Source organism: Castor canadensis, chromosome 8 (genome assembly GCF_047511655.1).
Source record: "Castor canadensis chromosome 8, mCasCan1.hap1v2, whole genome shotgun sequence".
Taxonomy (NCBI): Eukaryota; Metazoa; Chordata; class Mammalia; order Rodentia; family Castoridae; genus Castor; species Castor canadensis.
The window spans coordinates 154,280,155-154,298,212 of record NC_133393.1 but is presented as its reverse complement, the minus strand read 5'-3'; positions in this window follow the sequence as shown (position 1 = coordinate 154,298,212).

Sequence of the window (18,058 nt, the reverse complement as noted above, 5' to 3'; positions counted from 1 at the left end):
GTGTTTCCATATAAATTTAATGGTAGAATTTTCAGTCTCTTTAATGAATGTCATTGGAATTTTGATGGGAATTGCATTAAACATGTAGATTACTTTTGGGAGAATAGACATTTTTACTATGTTGAGTCTACCAATCCATGAGCATGGGAGATCTCTCCACTGTCTTTAGTCTTCCTCAATCTCTTTCTTCAGAAGTGTATAGTTTTCCTTGTAGAGGTCATTCACATCCTTTGTTAGGTTTACACCTAGGTATTTGATTTTTTTTTGAGGCTATTGTAAATGGAATTGTTTCCATATATTCTTTCTCAGTTTGTTCATTATTAGTGTATAGAAATGCTAATGATTTTTCTATGTTGATTTTATATCCTGCTACCTTGTTGTAGCTATTGACGGTGTCTAGGAGCTTTTGGGTAGAGTTTTTTGGGTCTTTAAGGTATAGGATCATGTCGTCTGCAAATAGGGATATTTTGACAGTTTCTTTACCTATTTGTATTCCTTTTATTCCTTCTTCTTGCCTAATTGCTCTGGCTAGGAATTCCAGTACTGTGTTGAATAGGAGTGGAGGTAGTGGGCATCCTTGTCTGGTTCCTGATTTTAGAGGGAATGGTTTCAGTTTTCTCCATTAAGTATACTGCTGGCTGTAGGTTTGTCATATATAGCTTTTATAATGTTGAGGTACTTTCCTTCTATTCCTAGTTTTCTTAGAGCTTTTATCATGAAAAGGTGTTGGATCTTATCAAAGGCTTTTTCTGCATCTATTGAGATGATCAAGTGGTTTTTGTCTTTGCTTCTGTTAATGTGGTTTATTACGTTTATTGATTTTCGTATGTTGAACCATCCCTGCATTCCTGGGATGAAGCCTACTTGGTCGTGGTGAATGATCTTTTTGATGTGTTGTTGAATTCGGATTGCCATTATTTTGTTGAGGATTTTTGCATCAATGTTCATTAAGGAGATTGGCCTATAGTTCTCCTTTTTGGAGGTGTCTTTGCCTGGTTTTGGGATAAGTGTAATACTGGCTTCATAAAATGTGTTAGGCAGTTTTCCTTCCCTTTCTATTTCGTGGAACAGTTTAAGGAGGGTTGGTATCAGTTCTTCTTTAAAGGTCTGATAGAATTCAGCAGAGAATCCATCAGGTCCTGGACTTTTCTTTTTGGGGAGACTCTTGATTGCTGCTTCAATTTCATTTTGTGTTATAGATCTATTCAGGTGATTAATTTACTCTTGGTTCAGTTTTGGATGGTCATATGTATCTAGAAATCTGTCCATTTCTTTAAGATTTTCAAATTTATTTGAATATAGGTTCTCAAAGTAGTCTCTGATGATTTCCTGGACTTCTATGGTGTTTGTTGTTATCTCCCCTTTTGCATTGCTGATTCTACTAATTTGGGTTTTTTTTCTCCTCATTTTAGTCAGGTTTGCCAGGGGCCTGTTGATCTTGTTTATTTTTTCAAGGAACCAACTTTTTGTTTCATTAATTCTTTGTATGGTTTTTTTGGTTTCTATTTTGTTGATTTCAGCTCTTATTTTTATTATTTCTCTGCTTCTATTTGTTTTGGGATTTGCTTGTTCTTGTTTTTCTAGGAGTTTGAGATGTATCATTAGGTCATTGATTTGGGATCTTTCATTCTTTTTAATATATGCACTCATGGCTTTAAACTTTCCTCTCAGGACTGCCTTTGCTGTGTCCCATAGGTTCTGGTAGGTTGTGTTTTCATTTTCATTGACTTCCAGAAACTTTTTAATTTCCTCTTTTATTTCATCAATGACCCATTGTTCATTAAGTAATGAGCTATTCAGTTTCCTGCTCTTTGCATGTTTTTTGTCTTTTGTTGTTGAGTTCTACTTTTACTGCATTGTGATCAGATAGTATGTACGGTATAATTTCTATTTTCTTATATTTGCTGAGACTTGCTTTGTGCCCTAGGATATGATCTATTTTGGAGAAGGTTCCATGGGCTGCTGAGAAGAATGTATTTTGTGTAGAAGTTGGATGAAATGTTCTGTAGACATCAAGTAGGTCCATTTGATCTATTGCATATTTTAGATCTTGGATTTCTTTATTGATTTTTTGTTTGGATGACCTATCTATTGATGATAATGGGGTGTTAAAGTCTCCCACAACCACTGTGTTGGAGTTAATATATGCTTTTAGGTCCTTCAGAGTATGTTTAATGAAATTGGGTGTGTTGACATTGGGTGCATATAGGTTGATAATTATTATTTCCTTTTGGTCTATTTCCCCTTTTATTAGTATGGAATGTCCTTCTTTATCTCATTTGATCAATGTAGGTTTGAAGTCTACTTTGTCAGAGATAAGTATTGCTACTCCTGCCTGTTTTCGGGGGCCATTGGCTTAGTAAATCTTCTTCCAGCCTTTCATCCTAAGCCTATGCTTATTTCTGTTGGTGAGATGGGTCTCCTGTAAGCAACAAATTGTTGGGTCTTCCTTTTTAATCCATTTCATCAAATGGTGCTATTTGATGGGTGAATTAAGTCCGTTAACATTAAGTGTTAGTACTGATAGGTATGTGGTGATTCCTGTCATTTAGTTGTCTTAGTTGTTTGAAGGTTTGATTGTGTGTATCTAACTTGATGTTACTCTCTACTTTCTTGCTTTTCCTTTTCCTGTAGTTTGGTGTTGCCTGTCCTTTCATGGTTATGTTGGGTTTCACTTTCTATGTGCAGAATCCCTTGAAGAATCCTTTGTAGTGGTGGCTTTGTGGTCACGTATTGTTTTAGTTTCTGCTTATCATTGAAGACTTTTATTGCTCCATCTATTTTGAATGATAGTTTTGCTGGGTAGAGTATCCTGGGGTTGAAGTTATTTTCATTCAGTGCCTGAAAGATCTCACCCCAAATTCTTCTTGCTTTTAATGTTTCTGTTGAGAAGTCTGCTGTGATTTTGATGGGTTTACCTTTGTATGTTGTTTTTTCTCTCTTACAGCCTTCAATATTCTTTCCCTAGTTTCTGAACTTGTTGTTTTAATGATGATATGTTGTGGGGTAGTTCTATTTTGATCTGGTCTGTTTGGTGTTCTGGAGGCCTCTTGCATCTGTATGGGAATATCTTTCTCTAGATTTCGGAAATTTTCTCTTATTATTTTGTTGAATATATTACACATTCCCTTCGCTTGCACCTCTTCTTCTTCAATGCCTATGATTCTCAGGTTTGGTCTTTTGATGGAGTCGGTGAGTTCTTGAATTTTCTTTTCACAGGTCTTGAGTTGTTTAACTAATAGTTCTTTGGTTTTTTCTTTAATTACCATTTCATGTTCAAGTTCTGAGATTCTGTCTTCTGTTTGTTCTATTCTGCTGCATTGGCCTTCCATTTTGTTTTGCAGTTCTGTTTCATTCTTTTTTCTGAGGTTTTCCATATCCTGAGTTGTTTCCTCTTTAATGTTGTCTATGTTTGTCCTGAGTTCATTTATCTGTTTATTAATCATGTTCTTTATTTCACTTTGGTGTTTATACAGTGTTTCTATGGTTTCTTTTATTTCTTCTTTTGCTTTTTCAAATTCTCTATTTTTGATGTCTTGGAATTTCTTGAGTGTCTCCTGTACATTTTGGTTGACCATATCCAGTATCATCTCTATAAAATTCTCATTGAGTACCTATTGAGTACCTATTTCTTCTGTTAGATTATTCTTGTGGGCTTCATTGGGTTCTTTGGCATAGTTTATGTTCATTTTGTTGGAGTCTGGATCTGAGTATCTGTTTTCTTCATTTCCCTCTGGTTCCTGTAGTAATTTTTTGCTTTGGGGAAACTGGTTTCCCTGTTTTTTCTGTCTTCCCGTCATTGCCCTTGGTGTTGTTATTGTCCCTGTACTGTGTGCAATTAAGTATTTTCTAGATTGTAATAATAACAGTGGTGATATTTAGAATGGAAGGGTGAGAGGAGATGGAAGCAAAGAAGTTAAAGAAAAAGGGAAAAACAAGTAAACAAGTAGAAAAAATCAAACAAGTTTCAAAGATATAAACAGGGAGAGATAGTGTACTAATCAACAGTAAGCTGAACAGGCATTAGAGAGACAGAGGATTGAAAATAAAAAATAAATAAAAATGAATAAGTAAATGTAGAGAAATGGATAAATATATATATTTTTTAAATCTCCAAGTTCAAATGCAATAAAGTTTCAGTCTTAATAATTTTGGTGTTTGTCCCTCAGCCTCCAATCCTGGAGATGGTGTCTCAGAAGTAGTTCTGTCATTATCTCATCGAAGGGGAAAAAATCTGAAAAAAAAAAAAAAAAGCACAAAACAACAAAAACAAAAAAACACCACAAAATGTCCCAAGTTCAAATGCAATACAGTTTCAGTAAGTTTTTCAGCATGCAGGTGTAGGTCGGTTGTTGTCTCATCAAAGGAAAGGAGAGAAAAAAAAAAGAGTCTGGAGACAGTTCTGTGAATTGCTATCTATGGCTGTGGCTCGCCTGCCTGCTGCTGTCAGCCTGCTGTTGCTGGAGGCTTTATTCATGCAGATCTCAGGAGTGAGCTGAACACTCACCTGGCCCTGCAGGCATTGTTTACTTAGAGTTCTCCTGGGCGTGACCGCCACTGGTACAAGCTTTCCCCTTTCCAAGCACACTGGGGGAGGTGACACTGCACCCGCTTTCTCAGGCTGGCATGTTTATTTACAGTTCACGTGGGAAATGGGCCTTCTCCCCTCTCCTGTGGAGTTTTCCTCCCACCGCCACTTTTACAAGCTTTCCTACTCCTGGTTGCTGGGCATGTGCTGCTGCTCCTGCCTTCTTTGGCCCGGCTTGTTTATTTACAGTTCTGTGAGGGATTCCCCTCCCCCACTTTTCTACGCTCAGGGCGTCCCACACTCTTTGCTACAGGTCTTTTATGTTGTTATTTCTTATTATTCAGTTTTTCTTTTTTCCCTGGGTGGGGGTTGGTCTGTCCAGGGCACTATGCTGATCTAGCCCAGGGTTGTCTGTGGGAATACCATGTACCACTTAGCTCACCTTGTGGTCTGCATCTTCCCAAGCTGTCTGGGCACTGCCATCTGGCGGCGGCATGGGAGACCTCCTGGTTTCTCCATTTAACGTGGAGTGGAGATGCTCTGCGCAGGCTGGAGATGTGCAGGAGTCAAAATTTTGCCTCTTCTGGGTGGTTTTTCCTGTAAGGTGTGTCTCCAGCATCTCTCCAAGATTTTACTTTAGGAGGCTCGCTTTCTGCCTTCCTCCCTCTAGCTGCCATCTTGGAATTCTCCACAACAACAATCTTATGTGTTCACCACAATAATCCTTCAATACAACAACAATCTTATATGTATGTTCTTATATGTGTTCACCATAGTGGCCATGGACAAAGGTGGATGTGGAGGTACAGGTTGTGGCTGTGGGGGCCTAGATTGGGAAAGAGCCCATATGTCAAGTGACAGGTATATGTGCTGGGGAGACACCTCTTAGCCATGTGATGATATGGGTTCTTATTACTGTCCTTATTGGGGTTGTGTTTCATGGGCTACATGGCAGAGGGTGAAGCAAGCAGCCCTCCTTCACAAGGGGAAAGTTGCCCCTAACTGCAACCATGGCACCTGTAACCCTGTAAATTTTACCATACTTAAGCTATCTGATTGGACACGGGGACAAGTAATTAGCATAAGGATAGATGGAAAGGGCCTTGACCATGGGAGTCTGATACACCTCATGAGAGTTCCTCCTACCAAGTTTTTCACTCCTTTTATAAGGAAATGAGGAGTAAATTTTCCATCTCTGCCAAAGCTAAAAACTTGTTCCTCTCTCTGGCTGAGTCTATAGCCCAGACACTGAATGTCACTTTGTGCTATGATTGTGGGGTGGCCAACATGGGAGACCATTGGACTTAGGAAAAAGATGGCAAATGGCCTCCTGAGAGATTCATCCAGTACTATGGTCCTGCCACCTGGGCAGAAGATGGGTCTTGGAGCTATCGCACCCCTATATATATGCTCAATTGCATCATCAGGCTGCAGGCTGTTGTTGAAATTATCAACTAATGAAACTGCAAGAGCTCTCAATCTGCTGGCAAAACAAAGCACTAAGATGTGCAATGCCATCTATCAGAACCGCTTGGCTTTAGACTATCTGCTTGCCTCTGAGGGAGGAGTTTGTGAAAAATTTAACCTGAGCAACTGCTGCTTACAGATTGATGATGAAGTAAAGGTCATAGACGAGATCACAGACAGAATGAGAAAGCTTGCCCATGTCCCCATCCAGACTTGGAAAGGACAGGATCCCAATGACCTGTTTGGAGGGTGATTTTCTGCCTTAGGTGGATTCAAAACTTTGATAGGGGCAATGGGTGGGCCTAATCCTAGGAGCATGCTTAATACTGCCCTGCCTGGTTCCTCTGGTGCTACAGTCTATCAGGACTACTATGGAGGCCATTATGGAAAGGAAAACGGCCTCACATGTAATGATGCTATGGAAATACAAACCCCTAGATCAAGATGATTCTCTTTGACCCTGGGTGGGTCCAAGCATCAAAGAGGGAATAATGTAGCAGGGAAGAGGATCAGAAGAAAACAGACTAGTCCTGAGTCCTGATAAAGTAGCAGTGGGGAAGAGATGTCATAACAGAGAGATAAAACCTAAAGAATTCAAAGGTGAAGAAGGTCACATAGCCCTAGGGGTAGAAGTGCACTTAGCACTAGGCTGAAGTAGCCTATAGAATTGCATGTAACCAGATATGGGCTAAACGTTGTTGTTGTTTTTTAATTTCATTCCCTCTGTAACCTGCTTGCAAGGGTATATAAGGTGAGACCCCTTTGTTCTCAGGGCTCAGCCTTTGGATATGAGTCTGCTGGGTCTGTGCTGACACAACAAAATGTTGCTTCCTGCTAATTGCCTCAGAGTCTCCTATCTCGGCTAGCAACCTCCTGCAATACTTCCATTTTAGCATCTGTCTCCGTTGTTCTGAGTCTCTCATTTAGTCTCCCTGGATACCAGGAAAGACAGCAATGATCAACATCTTTATGACAAGGGACAGTAACTGTCCAAGGAACAGCAGAACCTCGCAGGACAAACCATGCCCCAAATGAGGACAATTACCTGTGATGAGGAGCCTGCACCCTGGAGAAGGAGTGACCATCTCCCCCAGTGATGACAGTGATAACAGCTTCTCCAGAACCCTACAGAACCGGAGCTGAGCTAGTGACCAACTGGGCCACACCTGAGACTAGGACTGTTTAATTACACATATCTCCCTCCTCCTGCCCCAATTTTTCATTTATAGAACCTAAAGCTCACATCTGTACCCTGAAGATGGGTTGAAATGCTTTCTGCCCTCTTCCCTCCTGCAGCCAGTTAGTTAATAAATCTTCCTTTGACCCTTGCCACTATTCACCTCTTTAATTGGCATAAGGGAGTGAGTGGCCAGACCTGACATGTTGGAACCCCCAGAGTTGGGGCTCTGGCCTAGGGCTCCAGTTACCCTACTACATGCCAGGAGCTCTGCTAAACTCTTGGGTATGTCTTTCTTCACCCTCATGACGGTCCTATGCATTGTTATTCTGCTTTTACAGACTGAAAAACAGACTTAGAGGACTTGAAGTAACCAGTCCAAGCTGGAGCATGAGTATCTGCTTGGAATTGCTGCTGGGGGCCTTCTGGCTACAAAAGGGGCTTCACACCAACAAAAAGGAGAGAACCGATAGATCTGCAGGTGGGGGTCACTGGTTGGATGCCCAGGGTAGACAGAAAGGACTAGAGACCTGTCGCGAGAGCTTATTGGTTCAATCAAGTACAGAGAGGCAGTACTCAGGAGACTCTTATTTCAGAGAACAGGGTTTTTATTCAAACTAATTCACATGGCACATTCCTATGGATCCTAATGCCTGTCTCTGCTACCCTAGCCAGCCAGGAGTTACTCAGACCTTCCCACAATTCTCGCTCACCATGCCACGTCTTCTCAGCCAATGAGGGGGGGGCGTATCTGCGCTCCAAGGGATCCTCACAGTCGCCTTCAGTGCAGGTCCAGTTCACGATTCACCGGCGACTCCCACTGGTCGTCGGGAGAAGGGGCACGCTCACAAGTGGTGGCTGCCTCTATGTCAGGGTCTCGGGGGGACTCCTGACAGAATGGTCTCTGATGGCAAGGAGGCGAGCAAGGATTTGGGTTCTGGCCTGAGTTTATATACCGGTGGTGACCTCACCACCCTGTTATCCACACTGTCACCTTAGGGTTGGCTTGTTTGCATATCAGCCACCACCTTAGGGTTGGCTTATTAGCATATCAGCCTGTCACTCTCTGGCTGGTATCTAAGTCCTAACACACACTAGCTAATACTTCTCACTTCAACAATTTTTCATACTTTAACACAATACAATCCATCAATACAACAATCTTATATGTGTTCACCACAGGACCACACAACAGAACTTCCCTCAACAGTATCCTCCCTCAGAGGAAGTTGTTGCTTTATGGCATGCAGAGAACCCCACCACAACACACCATGCCCCACAGTGGTGAATCCCTGGACCACACCCTACCTAGATAACGCAGACCAGGCTCATTACACATATAGGCTGTGGGCACCAGTGAAAAAGCCTATTAAGAGTTTTGGAACCTTCCACACCCCACCCAAGCCCATGTTAATTTCCTACAGAAATTCTGCCTGCAGCTCCCTGCCTCTGGGCAGGCTGAGAGGAAGGAGTGCGAAGCCTGCACTGGGTAGCCTGGGAGGGGGTATGGCTGCAGGTCAAAGGTGGAGGGAGAGGGAGCCTAGTACCTTGGAAAAGTCTCTCTGGCCCTCCTCCACTATTAACTCTGCCCACCTCACCCCAGATGTCACTGTCCCCAGTTCAGGCTCCTTTACTGCTGGCCTGGAAGTTGGCATCATTTCTCCCCTGACTGGTCCAGGTTTCCTGACCCCCCAGCAACCATGATGTGGTTGGGGTGTGCTGGGCACTGAACAAGTTTGTGCAGTACCTTCTGCGCCAGGAGCTGAGATCAGAGCAGGAATACCAGTCCTGCCCTTGCTGAGCTGAAGAGTGGAGACAGAAATGACAATTGACAACAGGGTTCAGGTCTGATAAGCCCATAAAGAAAAAAAAAGTCACTGAGAAGTGGTGCTCACACCTGTAATCATAGCTACTCAGGAGATAGAGATCAGGAGGATTTTCTTCTAGCCAGCCTAGGCAAATTGTTTACCCTATCTTGAAAAAACCCATCACAGAAAAGGGCTAGTGGAGTGGCTCAAGGTGAAGGCACTGAGTTCAAACCCAGTACCACCAAAAAAAAAAAAAAAAGTCATGTGAGGCAAGACTTAGACTGTAAGAAACTTACAAAACATCTGACCAATGACCCAATCCAGAATATATAAAGAATTCTCACAGTTCAGTAATAAAAGGATAACTCAAATTTAAAAAGCTGATCACAATATATGCATGAAAGAAAATTAAATCAAAAGGAAGAGACTGGGGTCATAGCTCAGAGGTGGTAGAGCACTTGCCTAGCATGTGCTTAGACCCTGGATGCATTCCACCCCAGCACTGAATAAAGAAAAAAGGTAAAGCAACAGGAAGCAGAAAAAAAATTAAATTTCTAAAAGCTGAGCAAGTTTTCTAAAGAAGGTATGTGATGGCATATTAAAGGTGCTCAGCTTTGTTACTCATTAGGGAATGCAAATCCAAACCACACACCATGTCTGTGATTGCCAGGGGTTAGGGTATGGTGGAGCCGTGGGAGTGACGGGAAAAGGGCCATGGGAGGAAAGAATAGTTCTGGATCTTTTTTTTTTTTTTTTTGGTGGAACTGTGGTTTGAACTCAGGGCTTTGAGCTTGCAGAGCAGGTACTTTACCTCTGAACCACACCTCCAGTCCATTTTGCTCTGGCTATTTTGGACATGGGGTCTCTTGAACCATTTGCCCAGGCTGGCCCAGAACTGCAATCCTCCTGATCCCAAGTATATAGGATTACAGACACCAGCCACCGGCATCCAGCCAGTTCCATATCTTGATTGTGGTGGTGCAGCCACACAAAGCTATGTGTGGGATAGCATATGGCTGCACACACACACACACACACACACACACACACACACACACACACAGCTGGTTTTGATATAATAATGCAAAAGACCCACACATTTCTTTCTTGCAATTTTCTCTGAATCTATGATTTCAAAATAAAAAGTATTTTCCACTTGAAAACAGTTTGACAGTTTCCTCAGAAATTACTCATACACCCACCATATGCCATATGACCCAGCTGTTCCACTCTCAGTACTTTCCCAAGAGAACTGAAGGAGATGTCCACAGGGACTTGCATGTGAACATTCACACCACCTTTAGTTAAAATAGCCAAAGAGGAAAGAACCCAAATGCTCAAGAGGTCAGCAATGGATCCCCAAATTGGAGACAGTCAGCCAACTGCAATGTTTGCCAATAATAAAAAGGAGCAAATATAGATATATACAATAGCACAGTGAATCCCAAAATAATTGTGCTGAGTAAAAGAAGTCAGTAAAAGATAAAAGGTGTGATGTGGTTCCATTTGCATAAAACTGTAGAAAATGCAAATGGATATTAGAGCATTGGGGTGGAGAGAAACAGGAGGGGGTGATTACCAGGGAGCAGGAGGAGGGAGAGATGGATATGTGTGTTATCCCACTGAGGCAATGGTTTCACAGGTGTGTACATATGCCAAAATTCAGCCACTGTGTCCTTTAAGCAGGTGCACCTTATTGTACATCAATAAAGTGAAAAAATGAAGTTGGGTGAGGTGGCAGCATGGGGAGAGCAACACGTACTATTTCAAACAGGTGGCAGGCAAAGTCTTCTCTGAAGGAGGTGTCTGGATTATCACATGACCATGAGGTGGGGCAGTGGGCAGTGGTGGGTGCCTCTCCAGCCTGAGGAGGGAGGCCTCCTGGGATGGAGGCCTCCGCAAGAACTTTGCCTCCTCTTTTCCTTTCAGGCAGCCTGTATGCACGTATTGCTTAGGAAATTCGGAATTAATAATAAGGAAGGAGCTGGGCACTGGTGGCTCATGCCTGTAATCCTAGCTATTCAGTAGGCAGGATCAGGAGGATCGTGCTTAAAAGCCAGCCCAGGCAGATAGTTTGAGCAACCCTATCTCAAAAATGTCCATCACAAGAAAAGGGCTGGTGGAGTGACTCAAGACAGAGGCCCTGAGTTCAAGCTCCAGTACTGCCAATATTAATAATAATAAAAGAAGGGAAGAACAGGAAAGATAGGTGACATTTTATGAACTTACAACTATTTACTGAGCTATATACAGGTGACAGGGTTGTGGAACACAACCTCTGGCCTCTGAACTCACGGTCAGAGATGGAGAAAAGGACAGCCTCCAGCAGAAGCCCTCCTGACCCTCAGCCTTGGCACAATGCATGCATCCTACCTCTGGAGGCCTATGGCACCTCCAGCCTGGCCTGTGCACTGATGCCCAAGACTGTGCACTCCAGATTCTGCTCTGAAAACTCTTCTGTGACATCTACTTTTCCCCTAGATGGGTGACTCCAAGCTTTCCAAAGCCTGGAGTCAGGGAGCAGCTGGGTTGAACCAAATGACATCCCTTGTATCTGATCTAATAATGGTGGGAGAAATAGCTACTTTCAATACCCTTTGCACAGATGCAGTAGGGGAACCTAGACAGAGAGGTTACCTCCTGCCCCAGGTAGAACAACAGGACTACGGCTGTCAGCTAATTGGTGAGCCATGGTTGAGATGGGAGGAAAGTGAAGGGCATCTACACATTGAGTCTGAATGCTCAGCTCTGAAGGATGTGGCCTTGGGGAAGAAGCCTTCAGAATCAGGAGAGCGAGCTGAAGCAATCGCCTCATGGAAACTGATAACCAGGAGTTTCTGGGAAGCCCCAGTCCAACCCAGAACCCTAAGCTAAATGCAGCAATGCCACTCCTCCTGCCCACCAGCCTGGGCCGCTTTGCTCAGAGAGATGTGGCTCAGTAGAGTTGGCTGGAAGTTGGGAAAGGTTTGATCAACTTCAGAATCCAGACTCCTCTCTCTCTTCTGTGCTGTGCAGGAGGAGCTGCAGCCTGTCCTCCAAGACTGACGGAGGAAGAGGGACAGTTTTGTCTGCAGGAGTGACAGGGGCAGGGAGGAGTTGTTTTGGGACACGGTGAGCTTGAACAACTCTGTGGCTGCCTGGTGACAGGGAAGTTCTGATGCTGAGGGAAAGAACAGATGCCAGAGACAGAGCTGGAGCCTCGGAAGGCTGCTGGGGGCATGGCCATTTCGAAGAGTTTCTCCCTTCTTCTTTGGTCATCCCTCAGGCCTGCTCACGTTACTAGGGTCCCACGGTCATTGCCTTCATTGTGTCCCTAGCCATGCTTCTCGACCCGTATCTGCCAGTCCCAGGACTCCAAGTATCATCTTTGTTCAGTGTATTAAAAAGCCTTTGATAGATTTTTGCTGTAATATGACTGTCAAGACAAGGTGAATGACAGGTCTGAGGCCACCATAGACAAAACCACAAGACCCTATCTGAAAAAATGCTTCAAAATACAAAGGGCTGAGGGTATGGCTCAATTGGTAAAGCATGTGCCTACCAAGCACAATGCCTCAAGTTCAAATCCAGTACTACCAAAAATCAAATGTTCTGGTTGTAGCGTCAAACATAGGTTCAAAACCTCAACAACTCACATGGGCACCAAGATACACTCTGGCAAATGATTTGGATGACCCCAAAAAATGAGGTAGCTGAAGTTTGTAAAGAAAAGCATTGCTTCACAGAATATAGAAAGTGGAAAGAAGGAATATTTCTAAATTAATTTATATATAGTTTCAACCATGTATGTCAGATTAAATAAGTACAAAACTGATTATTGAAGTTAAATAAATAAAACCCAAACCCTCAGTGAAAGGACAGAAGATGGCCTAAATCTGAACGTGTATGTTGTGCATCAGATCCACACTTCCTGAGCTGCAGACCTCCAGATGCAACTGCCCACCTGAAGTGCTCTCATCACCTCACACCCACTAGGATGGCTACTGTCATAAGACAAGCAAGGGTGGGTGGTGATGGGGAGAAGCTGGAATGCTTGTGCACTGTCAGGGGGAGTGGACGGCCACTGTGGAAAACTGTATGGTACTCACTCAAAAAATTAAAAAGAGTCACCATATGACCAAGAAATTCTGCTTCTGCTTATATACCCCAAATCGCTGAAGGCGAGAACTTGAAGAGACACTTGCACACCATGTCCATTCAAATGCCAAAAGGTGGATGCAACCCAGGCATCCATGGACAGAGGACTAGGGAAACAAAATGTGATATCACGAATGATGGAATCAACCAGTTTCGAAAGGGAAAGTGATTCTGATTTGCTACAACCTGCATGAAACTTGGGACACTATGCCAAGTGGAAAATCTCAAAACACAAACACTGTGTGATTCCGCTCACATGAGTTACTCAGAATTGTCGAACTCATAGACAGGATGTGGAATGGTGTTTGCCAGGAGCCAGGGCAACGAGGAATAGCTAATGTTTAATGTTTCAGTTTTGCACCATGAAAACAGTTGAGATTGGCTGACAACAATGTGAATAACACTACTAAACTGTATGCCTAAAAATGGCAAAGAAGAGCCAGGCGCTGGTGGCTTGAGCCTGTAATCCTAGCTATTTGGGAGGCTGAGATTGGGAGGATCGAGGTTCTGGCAAATAGTTTTCAAGACCCCCATCTCCAAAATAACCAGGACTAAAGGCAATGAAGGTGTGGCTCAAGCAGTAGAGTTCCTGCTTTGCAAGCACAGAGCCCTGAGTTCAAAACCCAGTCCCACCAAAAACAAATTATAAAGATGGCCAGTTTTACATATATATTTTACTACAATTAATAAAAAAATCTCATGCACACCTTTAAAAAAAAAAAACAAGGTGAATGAATTCAGCTGGGAAAAAAAAGCAAAAACAGGGTCCTTGATGGAATCAGACAGCAAAGAAAAGATTGATAAAGATCCTAGGTCCCTGCATTCCAGATCCCACAAAATCACAGTGAAATAAAAGGGCCACCTACTGCACAGCGGGCACACCAAAGCAATGCAGGGAGCCAGCCTCAGACCTCATAAGAACCCAGATGGTAAGACACAGCCATGGCAGTCTCCCAGGAAGATGTGAGGCCAGTGGCACAGGGCTTTGTGGCAGCGACTCCAAACCTCCCATCCTCCCCTCTTCTGGGAGAGCACAGTGTCCAGGGGAACCCTATGTGGAGCATGCCAGAGCTGCCCTGGGAGTGACAAGCAGCCCACAAATCTCAGGGGCTTAGAACACAAAGCTTACTTCCTTTGAGAGGATATAACATGCTTCAGGCTCTGGATTTGAGTCTCAGCAGCAGGGGGTGGGGAAGGAAGTGACACATGGGGGACAGTGGAACAATCCACAGCTCTTATGTACTTACCCAGTGTGTCACAGGGACAGCCTGAATGCCTGGGGAGAAGTATACAGTCGGCACTCCATATCTGTGAATTCTGCAACCTCAGATTTTACTAAATGTACGTTGAAAACATTCAGGAAAAGAAAAACTATGTATGGGACACTGCAGACATTTTTTTCTTATTATTATTCTCTAAACAACACAATATAACAACCATTTAAGTAGCATTTGCATTGTATTCCCAGCTACCTGGGAGGCTCCCTGAGGTGGGAGGTTCACTTGAACCTAGGAGTTCGAGACCAGCCTGGAAAACACAGCAAGACCCTGTCTCAAAATACAAACAAACAAAACAACACAACATTGCACTGTGTATCATAAGTAATCTACAGGTGATCTGAAGTCTACAGGAGGGGCTGGAGTAGAGCTCAGCTCTCTCTGGGGACACCAAAACTCAGCACTAGGGAGCTGAGTCTGCTGAGCGAAGGGATAAAGTGACCATGCACTTGGTTGCTCACTCCCGGTCCCGAGTCATGTCTGTTCGTCTGTGTAGAATACTTGCCTAGCATGCACGAGGCCCTGGGTTTCAGCACTGGCCCTGTCCCCACAGGCTCATGTGTTGTAGGCTTGGATCCCAATGCAGCCATGTTCAGAGGTGGGGCTTTGGGAAGTGATTGAACCCTGATGGCTCTGACTTAATGAGTGGATTAATCCACTGATGGATTCATAATTTGATGGGCTATTGAGAAGTGGTGGAAACTTAGGAGGAGGATGCTCGATGAAGGGAGCCGGTTCTTGGGGACCATATCTTGTCCCTGGCCTCTGCTTCCTGGCTGCCGGGGGATGAGTAGCTCTGCCCCACTACGCCCTTCCTGTCCTGATGCTCTGCCTCCCCACAGGCCCAGAAACACAGAGCCAAGTGATTGTGGACTGAAACCTCTGAAACTGTGAGCCAAAATAAACCTTTCCTCCTTTCATTTGATTCCCTCAGTTATTTTGTCACAGTGGTGGAAAGCTAACACACCATCCTTCACACAGCAGCCAACCAGGCTTTACAGAGGTCTTTTTTCCCAGTGGAACCATTTCAAGGCCTCCCATTATGTCCAGAATAAAAAACAGACTTCCTGCAGTGGCCCCAGGGGCCTCTCCCATAAGGACTTCATCTCCCTCGACTCTCTTCTTGGTCCCCAGGTTGCTCCCTCTTGCTGACCTTGAAGGCACCAAACACTGGCAAGTATTCCTGCCACCAAGTGCATCATTCCCTCCATGAAGCACCACGTGCACAGCTGATGTCCCATCAACACAAGTGACTTATTGCCAACCTCCTTCCTCCCTAATTTGTGCCAGTGGGGTGGGGAGTCACGGAATTGGATCCAACAGTTTGCTTCCCTCCAGGAGCTCAGTCTAGATCTGCTTTGGGTCACCTCAAGTCAGAGAAAGGCAGGCTATGAGGGAGAAAGGAAGGTCCATTTTGCCCTCATGACCACATGGTGTATGGGTTCTATCCATGGCCCCCTACTTCCCAACAAGGAAAAGGCTGCCAAGCGTGACGTAGCTCACCTAGGCCTCCTGGTCAGATCTTCTGACTGCAGGCTGTGCTTTTCTCAGGAGAACAGCAGCCCCTCCCCGGGATACAAAATGGGGTATAAACTCTCTGGGGAGACACAGACTAGTCACCAGAGAGCTGGACCTGCTGAGCAAAGGGATGGAGGGACTGTGCGCTTGCGCACTTACTCCTGGCCCTGGAACATGCCTGCTCGTCTGAGTTGGCACACTTTGGTCCCTTTGCTTGTGCATTTTCAAGGCCTGTTCTACAGCTCTGTCGAAGGTCTCTCGGCAGCCAGACGCTCACGTTCCCTGGGTCCTTGACTACCAGGCCAGTGGAAAGAGGAAGGTCTCCAACCAACTACTGAAATGATGAATGGTTGCTGCTAAAGGAGGGACCCAGGTTACAGGGAAGTCCTGGGGAAATGGATCCAAACCAAGGCGCACTCAAACCGATGGAATAAATTTGGGCCCTTCTCCATGTCGACTCTCGTGACCTGTGTGAGCTCTTGTCCTAGAAACCTAACTGGGGGCGACTGGAGATGCAGAAAGGACAAAAGATAGAAGACAAACATGCAGGAAGCTGGGGTCAGGTGTGCTGGGCGCTCAGATGGAGACACACAACAGCCTCGTTACTTCTTTTCTACTTATCTTTGCTTCTTTTCTCTATTCTTTAAAACCTTACTTCTAAAGTCTTCTTTTCTATTCTTTAAAGTCTCTTTCCTTAGACTGTCCCATGTTTCCTCTAATCTCTAGCATAACTCTTAAAGTCTCAGTCCTTAGACTCACAGACACTCAGCAGCCAGCCAGCCTCGAAAGCAGCCCACTGCTTTCATATGCAGCAAACAAGGATTGGGGGGGGGCGTGACACTGTAACAGGAGAAACCTGCAATAGCTACTCTCTAAACGTAAACATCTTAGGAAACGCAGCTGTGCTGCATTTTGCCCTCGCCTCCTTCTGCAGCTGGGGCTGTGCCAAGTCAGCCTGTAAATTATTTGACATTCTCATATTCTTCTCATTCTCCTCTCTCCATGGTCAACCACTGGTCTCCAGCCTAAATGAGTCTAAACACGGCTAATGGGAGTGGGGCAGCTGCTGTGGAAAGCAGTTTGGCAGCTCCTCCAATTACACATAGAGTCCGGAGCCAGTGGCTCATGCCTGTAATCCTAGCTCCTTGGGAGACTGAGATCAGGGGGATCACAGTTCGAGGCCAGTCCAGGAAAATAGTTTTTGAGACTCCATCTCCAAAATTACCAGAGGAAAATGGACTAGAGGTGTGGCTCAAGTAGTAGAGCTCCTGCTTTCCAAGAGTGAAGCCCTGAGTTCAAACCTCAGTCCTACACACACACAAAAAAAACTTAACTTGAAGCTGTGAGTATAGCTCAGTGGTAGAGTGTGTGCCTTAGTATGTTTGAGCACTGGGTTCAATCTCAAGCATCACCTTATTTATTTGTTTTTTGATATGTTGATTTGCTTATTTGCTTTTTAAGACAAGGCCTCAATATGTAGCCCAGGTCTGGAACTCAAAATCCTCCTGCTGCCACCCCCTGAGTGCTGGGATTATAAGACTGTGCCACCACACCTGGCCCTCAGTGACATGTAAAAAAAATTTTAAAGGCCAGGTGTGGTTGCCAACACCTATAATCTCAGCATTTGAGAGATTGAGACAGAAGAATCTCTAGTTTGAGACCAGCCTGGGCTACTTAGGGGAGACCCTGTCCCAAAAAAACAAAAAGAAAAAGTTAATTTTATGTTATATGAATTTCACCTCAAATACAAAATAAAACCAACACAGACATGTTATAAAACAGAATGGAGGACTTGCCTGAGCTTTTACCAGTGGCAGACTTCCAGGGCTCTGCCCTCCCCTAATGCAGCTGGAACTCTTGGCTGAGGAGGCTGAGGGATACACAGAGACAGGAGGAGGTGGAAACTCCAGTGGCTGCCCAGGTCAGCCTCCTGGGCACGGAAGATGGTCTTGAGGGTTCCAGTGCCCAGGCTGCACTGAGCCTGGGGCCTTTTGGGGCCAGTGTCCTTTGCTCCGTCCTGCTTCTGCGCCCTAACTGGCCTCTGCTTTCTTTTCTGCTGGCCCTTGCCTGCACTTGGACTGCCCTTCCTACTGCATCCACCCCTGCCTGCCCAGCCTTGCATCCTTCTCATGGACCTGCTGCCTGT